Below are 5,000 nucleotides of genomic sequence, written 5' to 3'. Positions count from 1 at the left end.
ATAGGCATAGACATAGATATAGATATAGATATAGATACAGATATAGATATAGACATAGATATAGACATAGATATAGATATAGATACAGATATAGACATAGATATAGATTTAGATATAGACAGACATAGATATAGATATAGATATAGATATAGATACATATGTTCATAGGTTCATTGGTTCATACTAGGCTATCTGCCCTGGGGCAATTATAAGCCTAGCCCAATTCTGTATGGCTTATGCCACCCCTTGATTTGAGTATACTGTGCCCTTTTTTAAGGTTTAGTTTACTGTGCCTCTGTCTAATAGTGACACAGGAGTAATCCCTGGGACAAACCTACGATCCCCCATCCACTTATCGAGATTCTTCTTGAAGAGATTCAGTGAGGTGCTCTGCCTCACATGAACTGGAATTCTATTCCAGAGCGAAGGGAGCCTCTGGGTTATGAACCTGTCCCTCCAGCAAGTTCTATTTACTTCTGTGCTGAGGTTCAAGTCCCTCGAGCGTGTGGCTCTAAGGGATTTAGATTTACTGAGGTGGAGCATGTCCATTAATTCTGGATTTGACATAGCTTTGTATGTCAGGCATAGATCTCCTCAAAGTAGGCGGTATGCAACTGAGTAGAGCTGGAGTTTTTTTAACCGAGCAGTATATGGCATCTGTTTGAGACCCTTGATCCTCTTGGTGAGATACTTTTGGGGTCTTTCTAATTGCTGCAGGTGTTGGGTAAGGTACATCCCAAAAAGGGCATTGTATTCTATGATGGGCCTGATGAGGGATGAATAAAGGGGCGCGATTACCTCTCTTGATCTAGATGTGAAACCCTTCGTGATGAGGTGGGCTATGTAGAAGGTCTTTCTAACCACTTTGGCAATGTGGTTTTCAAAGGAGAGATTGCTATCAACTTGGGTCCCCAGGTCCCTAATAACTTTCTCTGTACTTAATGGGTTTCCGCCTATGTGGTAATTTGTGGGCACATTGTTTTTGCCAAAGGGTATGACTATACATTTTTTGGCATTTAGCTTGAAACCATGGTGCTGGCACCAGTTATCTGTCTCTGTGAGACCTTTTTGAAGGATGTTTGTGTCAGCTGGAGAGTTGATTATGGCGCCCAGTTTGCAGTCGTCTGCGAACTTGATGAGCCATAGTCCTCCCACGTTTGCCTTTACCTCGGAAAAGTATATACCAAACAAGAGTGGTCCCAGGACAGAACCCTGAGGGACACTACTTGTGACCGGTTTTGAGTCTGACATGGCTCCAGCAACTCTCACTCTGTGGGTTCTGTCTTTGAGCCAGTTTGCGACCCATCTTGTGACATAGGGGTTTATATTTAAGCTGGATAGCTTATCTATGATGCCCGAGTGGGGTATTGTGTCAAATGCCTTTGCAAGGTCCAGATAGGCTGTGTGGACTACCTTCCCTTCATCTATGGCTTTGGTGACTGTTTCAAAGAAGTCAACCAGGTTCAAAAGGCAGGATCTGCCCTTGACAAAGCCGAACTGGGTAGGATCTAGTGTCTGTAGGTCCCCAATGTCTTTGTTTATGAGCTGCATGATGATCCTCTCCATAGCCTTGCAGACTAAGCTAGTCAGGCTTATGGGGCGATAGTTTCCAGGGTCCGTAGATGCTCCACCATTGTGGAGTGGGACCACTGTTGCTGTACTTCATTCTGTGGGCACATATCCTGTAGTGAGGCTGAGATTGTATAGCTGTTTTATTTGAGGGATTAGTTCCTCTTGTAGTTCATGTAGGACGCAACCTGGGATGCCATCTGGTCCCATGGAAGCAGTGTTTTTTGCTTTGGAGAGGGCAGCCTTCATCTGAGCATCTGAGATGTTTGGGAGGCAGCCCTCTGCCGGGATAGATATTTGCTCTTTTATGGGGGAGGGGGTGGAGAAGTTTGCACTGAACCTGTCTGCCAGGATATTGGCGATGTCTGTGGGTTCAGTGTATTTTTTGTCATTTAGAATCAACTCAGAACAAGTCTGGGAGTTGCATCCCAGGTTTTTAACATAACTGAAAAAAGCCTTATGATTGTCTTTGGTGTCCTGTGCAATTTTTCTTTCGAAGCTGGCCTTGGAGGATTTTATGAGGGATTGTAATTTTTTGCTAGTACTAATCAGAGATGCCTTCCCTATTAGGGATTTTGCTCTATCATGTAGTAGCTTCCTCCTTCTGTTGTACAGTTTATTTATGGCAGGGGTCCACCAGACTGGACGCCAGCCTTTGGATGATTGGGTCTTGGTTTTGTTTGGGATAGCATGATCCATGCATTCCTGGAGATGTCCGTAGAATGCATTTGTATAGGATTCTGCAGTTTGGGCTGTAGTTTCCACTGGCCCTGGGGCCTTGAAGGAATCCACTTCGGTTTTGAGAAGTGAGAAGTTCGCTTTTGAGAAGTTTTTCACTGTGGTTTTCTGGGCTGGGGGTGGGGTGGGGATGTGGACATCCAGTGAAATTAATTTATGGTCTGATCTTACCAACGAGGGATATACTTCTGGTGTGGAGCATAGAGTCCCCATGTTGGTAATGATCAGGTCTAGTATGTTGTCCCCTCTTGTGGGAGTGGTGACTAGTTGTTCCATAGCATTTGAGTTTATAATTTCAAGGAATCTTTGGGCTAAGGTGCTGGGGCTTGAGTAGTGCTTCCAGTCAATGTTTGGGTAGTTGAAGTCACCCAATATAATGGTGTTCGGAGAGATCTTCATGTTCTCCAATGTTTTCAGGAAAGCCGAATGGGATTCCTGACTTTGAGAGGGTGGTCGGTACAGATACATATACAGATATAGATATAGATATAGACATAGATATAGATATAGACAAGATATAGATATAGATATAGATATAGATATAGACATAGATATAGATATAGATATAGATATAGATATAGATATAGATATAGATACAGATATAGATATCGATATAGACATAGACATAGATATAGATATAGGCATAGATATAGATATAGATATAGACATAGACATAGATATAGATATAGATATAGATATAGATATAGACATAGACATAGACATAGATATAGATATAGACATAGACATAGATATAGACATAGATATAGATATAGTTATAGACATAGATATAGACATAGACATAGATATAGATATAGATATAGATATAGACATAGATATAGATATAGACATACACATAGACATAGACATAGATATAGATATAGACATAGACATATATATAGATATAGATATAGATATAGACATAGATATAGATATAGATATAGATATAGACATAGATATAGATATAGATATAGACATAGACATAGACATATATATATATATATATATATATATAGATATAGATATAGACATAGACTTAGATATAGATATAGATATAGACATAGACATAGATATAGATATAGACATAGACATAGATATAGATATAGATATAGACATAGACATAGACATAGACATAGATATAGACATAGATATAGATATAGATATAGCCATAGACATAGACATAGATATAGACATAGTTATAGACGTAGATATAGATATAGACATAGATATAGGTATAGATATAGACAAAGATAGAGATATATATATATATATATATATATATATATATATATATATAGATATAGACATAGACTTAGATATAGATATAGATATAGACATAGACATAGATATAGATATAGACATAGATATAGATATAGATATAGACATAGACATATATATAGATATAGATATAGATATAGACATAGATATAGATATAGATATAGATATAGACATAGATATAGATATAGATATAGACATAGACATAGACATATATATATATATATATATATATATATATATATATATATAGATATAGACATAGACTTAGATATAGATATAGATATAGACATAGACATAGACATAGATATAGATATAGACATAGATATAGATATAGATATAGACATAGACATAGATATAGATATAGATATAGATATAGACATATACATAGATATAGATATAGACATAGACATAGATATAGATATAGATATAGACATAGACATAGATGTAGATATAGATATAGATATAGACATAGATATAGATATAGACATAGATATAGATATAGATATAGATATAGATATAGATATAGACATAGACATAGATATAGATATAGATATAGATATAGACATAGATATAGACATAGACATAGACATAGATATAGATATAGATATAGATATAGACATAGATGTAGATATAGACATAGATATAGACATAGATATAGATATAGACATAGACATAGATATAGATATAGATATAGATATAGATATAGATATAGACATAGACATAGATATAGATATAGATATAGACATAGATATAGATATTGATATATATATAGATATAGATATATAAATATAAACATAGACATAGCTATAGATATAGCTATAGATATAGATAAAAACTCTTCTCCCTGCACTTAACCAATACCACAGGCTCTGGTGACTGGAGGAGAAAAACAGGACTGATAGGTGGCAAAAAATCTTTTTAATACTCTAGAATTAGGCTACACTATAAAACCAGTTTCAATTATTCTTTCTCATTATCAGGAAAACCTTGAGGGAGAATGTGATATAAAAGAACTTGAGCAAGAGGGAGTTTATAAATATTATGGAACTGATGAAAGATCAACAATAAAGCATGAACAAATGCGAATGAAACATAGTAAGGAATACTTTAGAAGACTTACATTAATTCTGAAAACATCATTGACATCTAGGAACAAAATCCAAGCTATAAACCAACTTGCTCTTCCTGACCTAACTTACAGTTTTGGAGTGATTGACTGGCCTCAAAATGTGTTGGCTAGATTAGATAGGAAAACAAGGATGCTTCATGCTCACCAAGTGATTTATAGAAGTCAGTGTATACCAAGATTATGCCACGGTGGTACAGCAGTGGCATTGTTGCCTCACAGCAAGAAGTTTTCCTGTTCGATTCTTGGCTGGAGTGCCTTCTGTGTGGAGTCTGCATGTCCTACCCACGGT

This window comes from Protopterus annectens, chromosome 2.part0 (genome assembly GCF_019279795.1).
Source record: "Protopterus annectens isolate FY-2018-M chromosome 2.part0, PAN1.0, whole genome shotgun sequence".
Classification (NCBI taxonomy): domain Eukaryota; kingdom Metazoa; phylum Chordata; order Ceratodontiformes; family Protopteridae; genus Protopterus; species Protopterus annectens.
The sequence above is the reverse complement of the archived record's forward strand: the minus strand, read 5'-3'. Positions refer to the sequence as shown.